The following is a 14,197-nucleotide window of genomic DNA, read 5'->3' as shown; positions in this document are numbered from 1 at the left end:
CCCACAGTGACTCAAACAGGACTGTGACATGTAGTGGAAAGAAATGGCGAGAACCGACTGGCTCACTAACGACGGGTCTCTGCCTCTCGCATGGCTTATAATTTATAATGCATTCCTGAGCAACCCTTGGAGGCTTGTATGTAAATGCCAGAGTATGCAATTGATTAGGAGGCACGAGGAGTGCACTCCACAAAAGCACTTTTAAACAATTACCCCTGCTCCAGAGAAACAGACCTTGGACTGTGCTGCTCCTGCTGCTCGACCCGACTCCTCAGGTGGATGCAGATCCCTGACAACTGGTTTAGAAAACACTTGATTCCAAGCGCCCCCAAAAATGTTTGAGCTAATCAAACAGATCAAGTGGCAAAATCAAAACCGATACCACCATAATAAACCATTTAAGACTTTGATGGTTTATCAAAAAAGTTCTGTTGGTTTTCCGCTCTGCTTCAGATCCCATCTTGTTTTCTTTGATCACAATTCCTTTGAGTAAAACTCAAGCTAATCTTTCAATACATTAAAAGGTATAAAAGATTGCAGTTAAATGGACACAACACTTGAAACATGGTTTTTTCTTAGAGGTAGTCCCCATCTTGCCAAGATATGACGTTCCAAACACATTTTTCTGAATATAGGAAGAGAATAAATATATAGTTGGACAGTTTTTGACAAATGTTTTGACAAATATAGTTTGAAATATAGTTTGACAGAACAATCTTAGTAAGGTTGATACATGGCTGAATATTTCAAAACGAAAGTACAACAAGAAACCACTAGGGGTATGGTATACAGGTAGCCCCCAAACACACCAATTTTCTAAAATTCCAACTAAATTTAACAGTCTTTTTTATAGAAACTCCTAATTTATAACAAAAAAATCTTAAAGTGGGGTTAATTTTTATGCAACTGTGTGTAACTTGCTGTGATGGCAGCATACCCTGCCACACCCACAAACAACATGGCGGTAACCTCCCTTCAGCATTGCACACTTTCTTTTTAATTTTATTATTTCAGATTCTTTATTCTTAAATAAATGCACACATTTCTTTGAGTTAAAATATACATTTATTTATTTTCAATAATTTCTAGCACATGGACACTTGTTTAGTTTACTTATTTTGGTTTGTTTAATTAATGTCACCTGTTTTTGAGTTGCCAGTGCTGAGGGGGCTACTGGTCGCTACGGGTGTGGCTGAGGTTCTGCTCCTGGAGCTGTGCTGTGAGGACTGGCAAAGGAGGAGCTCAAGTCTTCACAGCCTTTAAATACTCCAGCCAGGCAATTAGGAAGGCACCATCTACTGAAGCCTCCAGGGGAGAAACCAATGGACTTATTTAATGTTTATTTGCTTTGCTTCTGTTGTTCATTATTCATTTTGTTCCACTTTTGATGATTTTTCTATTCCACTAAGAGGCCAAGTTTTGTGTTTAGTCTTGTCTTTATAGTCTTTGTTAAATGTCTTTTGTAGTCATGTTAGTTCCCCCCCATGTTTCTCAAGTGGTCTGATCAGCCACTATATATGTTCCCCTGTTGTGTCTTTGGTTAGGTCAGTTTGTTTCTGTTACTTGGTCTGTTCAGTTGGTTAAGTTAAAGTTACTGCCTGAGTTAATTATGTTTCTGTTGACCTCTTTTACGGGCCCAGTTTGTTCATCTTTTTACATTTTTTGAGAAAATTAAAATTTTCATTTTTGTGAAACTTCTGTTGTCCTCTTTGGCCGCTCGATCCCTCACACTTGCACATTTTATAAAAGGCCAAGATGTGATGTCACATTTAGCTCAATGGTGCCGATAATCCAAACTGACCCCTATAGATCATTGCGCGGTGCCACAAAGTGTTTTGTTTGTCTCTGGCAGATGGTTTTTCACCTTGAGCAACTTAGCTGGATACAATGTTGAATTATCGTAACGAGACAAATATGTCCAAACTTAGAACTGTTAGTGTAGATTTAAAAAATATGTTAAAATAGTAAGAATTACACAAAGTATTAAGTTAATAAAATCTTATATTGAGTGCAGTTATAGTTTATAAAAATCATTTAAACTGAAAAAAGGTATTTGAAACATTTTATAAATTAGAGCCCTTTATTTGCCTTTTCCAGGCACCAGTGACATTATTTCAGCTGATTTGAAAGCAGTAGAGAATAGGGATTTAGTACTTAACAATCACTGTTGACAACTATGATTTCTCCCAACCTGTTTTCCTGTGACTGCTTATCTTATATTTTTACCGGCTCTCTAATGTTCCATGCAAACTTGATTCATGTCTGTTATTATATTTAGAAAATACAATTTTTATTAATTTCCAATTAATTATTTTGTCATGTTTATCCAACACGTCCTAAGGTTGGGTACATGAAAATATAGTCTGTGGTCACATACTGGCAAATCTCATTAGCATACCATCATAGCATAATAGTCACAGCATCAGTATCTGATGACGCAGTTATTTCTAAATCAACGCTTTTTATTAAACCCTTTGTTGCTGCTGTAAGTCCAGCAGGTTTATACTCCAGTTCTGTCAAGATCCTGTTAAAAATCGTCACATACCGCCATTTCATTAGCCAAATGTTACACGGAGATGAACCAACATGAGTGACCATGGGTTGGGGGGGGGGGCACATTGTGGACTTTAAGTGCACACAATAGGGGGGGAGCATTAAAGAAAGTCATCAAATGCAGGGCTAATAAACATGGATTATTTGGTGCAAACATTTACTTGGGAAACATTTTAAAAAGTTCGCAATGGGAAGTAGCGAGTATTGAATTCTGACTCTGCATGTAACACGGATTACCCGTATTTTCCGGACTATAAGTCGCCCTTTTTTTAATAGTTTGGAAAGGGCTGCGACTTATACTCCGCAGCGACTTATATTAAAAATAAATTGAAATAAATACATTGTTAACCCTCCTGTTATGTTCATTTGTGAGGAACAGAGGGTGAATTTGATGTATGAGGTATGTTAAGTGTTAAGAGTATGTTAAGTGACTCAGAGAATCAGCAAACCCTTTTTTACAGTAAGATCTTGAAGGCTAACAACATATTATTCTATGTTCCAATGATTTCATAGATTCAGAAATGCAATAAAAATGACAACTGTTTCAACAAATATGATGAAAACAGAGTATTAGTTGGCCAATGATGCTTCATGAAAAGAATAAATAAATAGGTTTGAGAAAGAATTACTGTGAAATTATGAGATAAACAGTCTGCTATGGTTGTGTCACATGAGGTTGTGAAAGTTATTAGTTCTTGGTCCCAGATTTTGTCAAATAAATTTCACGTCAAAATGCGACTTATAGTCCAGTGCGACTTAACTGTGTTTTTTTCTACTTTATAATTTATTTTTGGGCTTGTGCGACTTATACTCCGCAGCGACTTATAGTCCGGAAAATACGGTATTTTGCTGGGAGAGCAAATTTTTGCAGTGGTGCAGGTCACTTTTGAGATCCTTGAAATATGCTTATATTTTGTTGTCAAGTTGGACTGTTATGTTATGAAGTGAATAGGGAGTGACTTGCTTTTGCAGTGCAGCAGTACAATAATGGTAGAATCTGATCGGGAGGTCACAGGTTTGGTTCCCACCATGTGTAAAAGTGTCTTTGGGCAATACCGTGAACCCCACAATGCTACTGGTGGTCTGGTTAGCAGCTTTGCATGGCAGCAGAGTCGGCATAAGTGTGTGAATGCGACTTGTACTTGTAAAGCATTATGTATTAAGCTACCTTGTGGTCACATGGTGAACTGAGTCGATAAACTTATGTTGATAAACAAGTAAACAGAGTACAGCACAGTATAACAAAACATAGCCAACATTAAAAAAAATGTCTATCATTAAAAACCACAAACTGAGTGTCAACATTGCTTTTTTTTTAAAACAGTACAAAACTCCTCTAAAGGGTGAAAAAGAAAAGAAGTCGGACTAGTAAGAATACCCATGTAAGGACACAGCGATTGTTTTATGTGGATGAGGTAAGTCTTCCACCCCATCATTACCACATGCTCAATTTCTCTCTCGCCACTTTTCACTCCCAGGATGGCGGCCATCCAAGTCTGCCTCTACCGGGTTGTCCCTCACGATCAACACACTTCAGCACATTCAGAGAAGCCACAAGCATAAATTCTTGCAGCCCTATAACTGACCCACACACTGGCCTGTCTGCTGTTCCCCCCACCACCTCCCGGTGCAATTCATTGAGCGGTTAACCTTGCAAACTGTGTAAACACATGAACTCACCGATCATGTGTACTTACTGAATGGTATTTTTCACACGCTCCTTTGGGATTAACGTCACCGTTTTACCCCCCTGTTGCCTCAACTCTCCATTCCCCTAAAAATATGAGTTTGAAGCTGCGGTTGGATGAGCTCTTGATTGGATATTTGTTTAGGTTTAGGCCCTTTTAGGAAGAAAATAAAAGGTGGTAAGGATGGAGGAGGGCAAATAAAAAGCAAACAGCCAGTAAAGAAGGGAACAGCAGCAATAACTTCTTTTTTCGGGCATAGGAGATTGGTGTTATGCTACAGTCACACTGGGTTCGGAAACACGCGTCCACTACACAAGTTCTAACGGCCATTTTCAGGCTCTACGTTCAAAAAGCACAGCAACTGAACTTGCGTTGAAAGTAAAACCAGTTGAACAAAACAGTTTTGGTTGTGAGGTATCAGTAGCATCCTTATCCATTTGCGAAGTGCCAACCGTTTACAAATTGATCATCAAGGAGAAATTAATAACTGCTGTTTGTGCCCGGGTGGAATGATGACACCAAGTCTTTCATATATCACAACAGAGATGTGAAAGTAAAATCTGGAGCAAGATTCGCAAGATTTGCACATTTCGCACCAAGCCTCTTTCAGCTGAGACCACATGCACTAGTATCAGGGAGTTCAGTGTGAACAACATATCCCATAAGCCCGTTTAAGAATGCCTGTTTAGCTTGTTCTTGAACCCCTGGTGTGCATGTGATGCACCATCAAATATATAAAAGCATGAATCTAATGATTTATTCAAAAAAATGTTCACTGTACAAAATTGTATTGCATGTCATCACTTTCCACTTAAATGTCAAGTGTGTCTAGTTTATTTTGTGTTAAAATGTGACAAAACCGCAATGTAGCACTGTCTTAACAGAGAGGGCGCTGATGAGCTTGCGTTTGTTCCTTGAGTTTCTTGGGCTTCAAAATTCATGAAAAGGAGATCCTCACCTTTCTGATTTTTTTCTACACATTCATCAATAATAGGATCGATGTTTCGCTAAAAGCAGAGGGTATGCTAACAGGGTTAGGTTCATGTTGTGGGACATGTTTCATGGATAATAAATTGAAATTTTTGCATATTAAAACAGGTTCCTACAGTTGAGGGCTTCAATAATATAGGCCTTTCTTTTGTTTGTAAATCTGGCTCACCAGCAACAACCTGCACTGACGTCACGGCTCCAAACATCCTCCGTGTCTTCCATTCATTTTATATCCAACTTGCTTTTAACGTATGAACCTCCTAGAGTCCTTAGATCCTCAGGTGCAGGCCTGCTAGAGGTCCCCAGGGTCAGGACAAAAAACCACGGCGAGGCCTCGTCTGTGGAATATCCTACCTGAGGATCTGAGGGCCTCATCCACTGTGGAGGTTTTTAAAAAAAAATTTAAGACACACCTTTTTAAATTAGGTTTTAATTAGATTTTATGTCTTTTTATGTTTTATGATGTTTTATTACATCATTATAGCACTTTACTTGTTTAATCTATATCGGCATTTATATATTTTTTAACTCTTATATTTTATGATATTTTATCACATATATATTTATTCTTCAATCGTTTTACGTTTTATGATGTTTTATCACACCATTTTATCTTTTTTTTTTTGCTTATTCTAGAATTTTTTATTCTTGTATTTTATGACATTTTACCATATACATATCTGTTTAATCTATACTTTTTTATGATATTTTAACACATATTTATCTTATTAGACTGTTTACGAGTGTTTTCTCACCCTTGGCTTGGGTGTTTGGGTTTTATACTGACACCCCTGCCAAATTGGAGGACAGGGCAGACGGCGCCTTCTGGTTTCTCTTTATATTATTATTTATTCATTTATTTATTTTCCACTGGTGTTTGTCTTTGTGTATTTTATTGTGTGGGGCTAATTTAATGTATCTTATTGTACTTTATTGCATTTGATTTTGTTTTTATGTACAGCACCTTGAGCTGTCGTTGTTGGTGCTATATAAATAAAATTAATTTGAATTTGAATGAGACACACAGACACAGCTCCATGCAGCGATCCGGCTAAAAACATTTAGTGGTAGCTCCTCCCACACGCCGCTGGGGCGTCAAGCTTATGAACACATTTTTGCACAGGTGTCGAGCCGTGGCACGCGAAAGGGTTTTTAAATCGGCTGGAAAAGTGGCGTAAAGGACTCAGTTTTGCCCGTCTGTCTTCGGACTTTACTTTTTTAACTGCGTTAACTGTCAATCTATTGACAAGACAATAAATGTAAAATCTGATATTAATTAGCATCGCATGAATGTGCGTTCCTGTAATTTTCCTTCTTGGTAATGTAATTTGACATAAAAGCAAATAAGCAACTCCTTACAGTTACTTAGCAACACCTTAGCTACTGCAAAGAAAAAATCCTGGAGCCGCCCCTGCCGGTGTGTGTGCAGCATTACAGGAGCAGAAGGAGATTTAATATGGGGAGACGGGGTTTTCTCTGCTACGGGAAAAGCGCTGTGCATGTCTGAGGTCCCTGTGGGACTTTGCCGAAGGAAAACACAAGGCCAATCAGCTAAGAGACATTTCCTGTACTCGTTTTATCAGATGAGAAGGAGCCTAAAGGCTAAATGTCCTTCCTTAACAAGGTTGCACACTTCTCAGGATAAGCTGCGTTTGGGAACAAAAGGGAGAACATGCATCTTTGGGGAATGACATCAGGAGCACTGACCTCACCCGCACACAATCAATCATCTGTAAAAAAGGAACAGTGAAATGTGGGCCACGGAGGTAAGAGAGCAGCATTTACCTTTAGAAGTGCAAAGCAAGGCTGCCTTATGAGTTAAATCATCTCCTTGTAAAAGAGAGGATTTTTGTTTTTTTCATTATCATGGCTCTGTAACCTCTGGCAGAGCTTGGCATCTGGCTATGAGCAGATGGCGGAACAATATGCCAATTACCAAACATTGACATACCATGCTGTTTATGAAGCAATCTGGCCTCGAGTGATCGCGATTTAAGGTCAGAAATGACACCAGGAAGAGGTTGATCTATCAAATCAGTTTGAATTAGAGCGTAACTAAACCCTAGAAGGAACTCAAACGTGTGTCTTTGTTGCTTACAGAGAGCTTCAAACTGCAAACGTTGACTGTTTGGGAGGAAAGGATGCAAAGATAAAGGATCCTGGAAGATGGAGTCATTGTGAGGATCTGCATACTTTGTAGGAACGTAAAAGGTCATCAAAAAAAGATCAGTCGAGTGCTGGGAGTAACAACAATATCTGTTGAAAACCACAAACACGGCTGTGTTGGTAAAAACGTATAAAATCAATTGTTGGTTCCTGTCAAAGTGTCAGTTTCTCTTCCTGTTGTGTCTTTACTGTCTTTTCCTTTTTATGTTCATGTGATGCAAGCAAAAGACGTCCAATCAGCAGCTTGCTTCTACCAAGTCAGCTCAATTATATTTAGCTGAAGGTGAACTACAATGAGGGATGTGTGTTGTGTTCACTAAACAAATGATGACCCTTTTCCCACAACACTGCAAACAATATCTGAATAGAGTAATAGGACACATTTTTGACAACCAAACGGAATAAAACAGTCTAAAGGCCCAAAATGCCGGATTTTAATGTTTGAAGCTGTTGTGTCCTTTAGACATTTTATTTTACTCAAGTGCTCAGCAAGAAGAAAAATGTTTTTCTGTTAAAAGTCCTTTTCATTTATAGTTTTAAATGCCAAATGAATAATAAATATCAAGATTGCATCCATTTAGTCAAAGGTATTGGACTGTGTCATATTAACACAAAGTTATTTGAATGTTTGATGTATTAATTTGTGGAACATGTATCAAGAAGCGTATTGAATCATCAAAAACCATCTTTCAAGTCCAAGAAGTCCAACAGAAAAATGAAATTAAAAGCCCTTTTAGCTGAAGTGATTTTACATTTGTCTACAAGGCTGATGTGTTGCCTTTAAAGCTCTGTGATGACAACACAAACAACACAATGTGGTTAACAAGGAACCTTAGCAGTTAGCTTCACACTGCGTTGCTATACATCAGTGCATGCTCAGTCTGCAAGGAAAAGCGTCTGCTTTACTCCGCGAGAGAATGGGTTCATTCGTGTGGAATTGCATAAAAACCTCAGTACTAAAAAGTCTGGCTGTTTTTTTTTCTCTGCTTCAGAATCCGTGTTACAGTCGTCGAAAGAATATCAAAGTTGGAGCTAAAGTTCCAATGTTTAAGGGTTAAAACACACAAATAGTTGTGTAAAATAAAAGTAAAATGAAGACTACAGGGGTGCAGCGAAGGAGTTAAGCTTTAATCTGCGAGCCAGCATCGGCTCATTCATCCAAAGTCACCATATTACACAACTTAGTGTGTGGTTCTGGATGCAGTACATTTATATTACATGCTATCGTATTCAAAGGCGAGTTAGGGGGAACTGCAAGTTTGCTGTTGGCCTCTCGTCTGGGTCCAGAATCCCATGAGCCTTAGCTGCACGTCAATCACAATTACTTCAAATGAGCTGTGCCTCCTCCTCTTCCTGCTCTTTTTGTCTATGAAGACACAAGCTAGCTTCAACCTAATCGTTTTTCATCGCAGAAAGTAGGTGGTCATGACACACTGGATAAAAGAAACCTGAAAGGTTTAGTGGTTCTGCTGTAAATACTGTCCAATAAAGAAGTTGGCATCAAATGAATCCTGCAGAAACCCCCCAAAAAAGTGCTTGACAGTTTTACTGGTATGTTATGGAAAGAAACCAGAAGATAGCTCTGGCACCTGCTGTGCAGAAACAACGTGTGTTTAGACTGACATGTCAGAGTGTGATTGCTGGGAAATGAACCACATTTGGAAAACTTTAACATCAAACACAGCAAAGGTACAAATCGCTTTAAAAAAATGTAATAGTCAGATCACTTGAGTTAGACGAATGCCTCGGCCAGTTTTCCATTCCTCTCAAATTTAGTTGGCCACTCGATTGACTGTCTCTACTTAGTGGTATTTAAAAAAAAAAAAAGGAGAATAAGACAAAAGGCATCTGTCGGAAACTGCCTTTTTTTGCTTTGGAATTTGATATTTTGGTAGATTATGGGTTACGTAGCGTCAAACTACAGGAAAAAAAAAACACACTCATCATTTGTTTAATTTGGTTGTGATAACATTGAGGCAAAATAATAACCCGACATCTCGCTTGAGTCTTGGAGAAACGTGGAACGGAAAAACAGACAAAAAGGATTGGAGAAAATGAGCTAAGAGCCTTCACCGCACAGCGCAGTCCAGAGCCAGACTCCGGAAATGCATGGCAGTGTTTTCTACATCCTGCCTGCCTGCCCAGCCCTAAACCCCGGCTCCCATCTCACACCGCCAAACCCCTCTTATCGCTCTTTGCAATTACCTCCAGATTCCTCTGCATGCACATCAAATTGGGGCCAATTTTCACCCCCCCCCCTTTCTAAACGCAATGAAATAGGTGCGTTTTGGTCCAGAAATAGCCGTGTCAGAGGACTTTAGCGAGTCTTAACATGCTTGCTAAGACTGAAAAACAACTAATAGAGGGTTAGCGCTGCAGCTGGCAGGGAAAACTGCAAATTACTGTTTACACAAAGCAGGTAATATGACAGAAAAAAATCATAAAGGATTTATCTCTACTTTAATTCCATATATGACACCATCTTCTGCAAACAGTGTTTTTGTGTATTTAAAAAGGCAACTTTAGTGAAAAGGAAAATAACAACTTTAACATTTGAAAGTACATTTAAAAAAAAACTGGAAAACTGACCCAAGGTGTCACCTCTGTTATTTATTTGAATTATTTAAGCAAAAAAGTGAGTTTGAAGACATTAAAACATCCAGATTTGAATAAATAAAAAATTATTTGAATGTAAATATAAGACTTATTTCCAAAAAGTCAAACTACTATTATCATCCATGCCAAAGGATCAGTTTACTTACGCAGTGAAAAGCTAAACACTCACTTTATCATTTACGTCAGAGATTAGCCGATAACTTAGTCTAACAACTTGATTACTTCTGTAAACTCTCCTCCTCCTTTTGATGTAGGGTATAAAATAAGGTTTTATGCTATGAAGAATGATCTGGAAGATAAAATAGCAAACACAGAAAATACCTGAGGGTAATAATGCGACTAGGTCACTTTTAAAAGAAATACACCACTTTAGATGTGACAGTTTTCACCCTGTAAAGCAGGGGTGCTCACACTTTTTTGGCATGTGAGCTACTTTTGAGACGACAATGTCTTAAAGATCTATCTATATATCTCTATCTATCTATATCTATAGATATAGATAGATATAGCTATAGTGGGCTCGGATCCATCAGGCGGGAACTGCGGAAGCACGTAGGCCGATCCGGGCCTCAAACACCACAGTGGGCCGGAGTGGTCTTCTGCCGGGGACTTGATGTGCTGTGGGGGGGCAAGTAGCGACTTTCTGATGACAGACAGAATTTGCGCTCAGTGTATCAAGTCCCGTACTTCTCGGTGAGGATTTTGATTCGCTGATGGACTTTTTAGAAATATGTTTTTATTATTTTGGTTATTTATGAGCACCCCTGCTGTAAAGTCTCCCAACAGTCATCTTTTGATCTAAATTCAAAGCGTTACTAGCGGTCTTTTTTTTTTTACATTTTTAGCCAAAATTGGAAAAATTTGCCTCCGAGTTTTGGGCAGAACCGTTGGCATGGCCTCCCTGTTCCCAAGCTCTGCGTTTCAATTTTTTTTTTTCTTTTGCTTTTAAAGTTTTTTTTGCTTCAAAAACTTTTTTTCCGTTGGCAAAACACAAGTTTTCTCATGCGTTGTGTGTCCTCTCACTTTTTTCCTATCTTTGATTTTGCTCACATAAGTTTCAGTTTAGCGTGACAAAGCTGCCATCAAACAGCTGCTGATTGGTCCTGATTCTAACCAATCAGGTATCTCTGGTATTGACAGTGCTTGGAGGCAGACATGGACTTTGGACTGTGTCGGTTCTGTTCTAACGGGATTCTGCCGTTTTCAATCATTCTGGCCCGTTTGTCTCAGAGTAAAACCCAGAAGGACCAGCAAAGCAGCTAGAATAAAACAGAGTTTTGTAGTTATTTATGTCAGCAGCAGAAAAAACGTCCGAGCTCCGACTCCGTCCAGCCCGAAGTTACACTTTTAAAGATTTGTATCTGAACTATTGTTTTATTTTCATTCATAAATGTTGAAAAAAAGTTTGTGAAAGCATAAAAAAATTGAAAGCAAAAAAATAATAATGATTGAAAAGCAAATATTTAATATTTTAATTTGCAACTCAGAAAGTTTTGTGTGCAACATAGTGGCAGAAATATCACTCCATATCCCACTAGCTTACAGCCCCTCACTCCTCCAAAGGATTGGGTTTAAAAAAAAAAAAAAAGAGAGTTATGGTCAAAATAATGTCAAGGCCGGAGCTAAAACTGCAGTGTTAAAGGGTTAATAATTATTATAATTTAATGTTTCTGTGTGCAGTCTATTTATGCAGGCATTTATGCTAGTGACATAACACTTCCTAGTAGAGGGTGATGCAAACAAGCCTCGCGCCATAAAAAAGGCTTTTCTACTGCTTTTGAATCTAGGTGAGATAGATTTCAAAATCGCTGGATGTTAGGCAGTTAGGCCATAGAATATAAAAGTTACTCCTCAATCAAAATATTTTTCCCATGCTGTTGTGTCAAAAAGAAGATTAACAAATAAAATGCACCCCATATAACAAATGTAAAAATGAAACCATAGTGTTTATTTTCAATTCCAATTAAAAATGTGTTTTTTTAACCAAATTTAAGTGTTTTTTTTTTTACATCCAAGTACATTTTGTGCTTCAAGCACCAGATGTCTTTTTAAAATCGCTTCAATCCGGAAGTTAAAAGGCTGCAGCCTGATCAGTGCGCATTCCTATTAGAACTTTCATGAATTTCTGAGCTTTGAAACAGCAAAACCAACAAGACTGTAAAGTGTAAGCGTAAAGTAAGAACTTCTTAAGCTAAGGTCACGCCAGGTCAAAAGTATGTTAATGAGCGTAAATCCGCATTAAAAACTTTCGCATTAAGATGCAGATACGCAACTTTTTAAATCCGTGTTTGGTCTCTATGTAGAAAACGGCGTTGAACGCTTGTTGAAAGATAAACCAGGCAGAACTTTGCCCAATCAGGAACTTGGATTTGGTGGTGATAAATGGATGGCGTCCCTTTTCATTTATAGATGTGCCAACCATTTGAAAATTGATTCTGGAGGAGAAATGAATTACGGTTTGTGCCTGGCCGGAATTCTACGACGCCAAGTCTTATAAATACCATAAAAATAGAGATGTGAAAGAAATACTCTGGAGCAAAATTTGCACCGCTTCGCACCAGGCCTCCTCAAACTGTAGGTGGCAGGGATGAGCTAGTTAACAGTAGAAAACGAAAAAGAAAAAGCCCCTCCCTGCATGTGCAGTGTGAACAGGATGGGCTAAACGCACATTCAAGAATGCGTGACACGTGCCAAGAACCACATGAAAAAAAAACTATTGGACACTATTTTTTTTAATATTGTAGATAAGTTTACATATAAGTTCACATATATTAACCACTGACAAATACAAATTCGTATGAATTTAGCCATGGATTGAAGTGGTATTGATGTGAAGGTTCTAGGTTAGCATAGAAGCAGGAGCCACATACATTATATTATAGAGACTTTAATCATCTGTCATGATGTCAGTCTTCGTGGTGATTCAGGATCTGGCCTGAAAGTTCAAAAGCTGCAACCCCCCCATCAGTGCCACTCAGCCAACATCAAAAGACCACCGCTCAACTCAACTACAACGAAGGTGGAGGAGACCATTTGCCCCGGAGGGAGTTATGTGATATCTGGAAGCCAAAACTTTTTTTCCTTTAGTAGTTTTTGTCTGCAGCAGACCTGGATGTGATAAAGTTTCAGACACATTTCGGTATGAATTCTGCGGTCAGTCAGTGATAGTCAGGCCAAATGAACTCCTCAGGCCAAGTCTGGACTCTTTCTACGTGTCAAAGTTCAACAGGTTAAAATACATTCGATATTTATTTTATTTATTTTTTTAAGTCTGCACGAGTTTGGACCCCCAAATCATTCTCTGCCAGCCAGCAAAGCCGATTCCGGATACATCACGAGCGTCATGTCGGCCACTGAGCTTGGATGAGGTCTGGAGAAACCCCCGACCCCCTTCAGACTGATTAACTTCGCCCAGCTTTTCTTTGTGCGCAGTTAGAAACTTTTATAATGGCAGCGTCGTCGTCTGAAAGACGTTACTTGAGCTCTAAGGTCAATTTTTTTTTTTTTGCTTACCCTGTTGGGTAAATGTTTGGGAGAAAAGCTCACAAAAGAGGGAGCGGCTCACAGCCAGGGTTCTCCGAAAAACAGAATCAGCAAACAGACAGATACCCGCTGTTAAACTAGCATCCTAACTGTCCCGCCGCCGCTTCTTTTGTTTTTGTCAATACAAATAAAGTTTGGAATCACTTAGTGAGAGTCTGCGGTTACCTGTTGAGCCCAATAGGACAAAAGTAGAGCCGAAAAGTCGAGGGAGAGGAGAGGCTGCAATCGGTCCTCCGCGGGGCTCGATGATGAAAGCAGACTGAAAACCCGTTCAGGCTCCTCCCTGCCGAACTTCACATCCACGGCTGAGTCTGCTGTTTCACTGCCGGGCAGCAGCGGGCTCCTCACTTTCAAATAGTTTGTAAAGTCTCGGGGGAAAACGGAACTATGTCAATTTACCGCGCGAGGCGGGACGCGGGCTGAAGTCCTAACTGCGCACGCGGGTCTATCTCCTTAACCACTCGGACACCTCATCTGACGCACGCGGGTAATTAACACGCTTTTTAGTCACCCTTCCGTGGGTCTCTGAGGTCAGAATCAGGATATGAAAAAAAATAGTTTAAAGTAATATAAAATAAACAAAAATGCAAACAAAACAAATGTCAAACCTAATGTCGTACAGTCATACAGTTTTTAGAAAA

The 14,197-nt window shown here is 39.0% G+C and overlaps 1 protein-coding gene across 5 annotated transcripts in view; it reads right to left on the bottom strand.

The window, feature by feature from the left end:
- Positions 1 to 13,992, bottom strand: part of LOC101158738 (non-muscle caldesmon) — an 81,022-nt gene extending 67,030 nt beyond the window's left edge. The window contains exon 1 of one of the 5 annotated variants that reach the window (XR_002293119.2): positions 13,722 to 13,991. The gene's annotated coding sequence lies outside the window, so the exon portion shown is untranslated. Of the gene's footprint in view, positions 1 to 13,721 lie in introns of all 5 variants that reach the window. The other 4 variants (XM_020714285.2, XM_020714283.2, XM_011490919.3 and 1 more) reach the window with 4 other exon arrangements.
- Between the last annotated feature and the right edge of the window lie 205 nt (positions 13,993 to 14,197).

The sequence above is a fragment of the Oryzias latipes genome, chromosome 23, assembly GCF_002234675.1.
Source record: "Oryzias latipes chromosome 23, ASM223467v1".
Lineage (NCBI taxonomy): Eukaryota > Metazoa > Chordata > Actinopteri > Beloniformes > Adrianichthyidae > Oryzias > Oryzias latipes.
The sequence above is the reverse complement of the archived record's forward strand: the minus strand, read 5'-3'. Positions and strand labels throughout refer to the sequence as shown.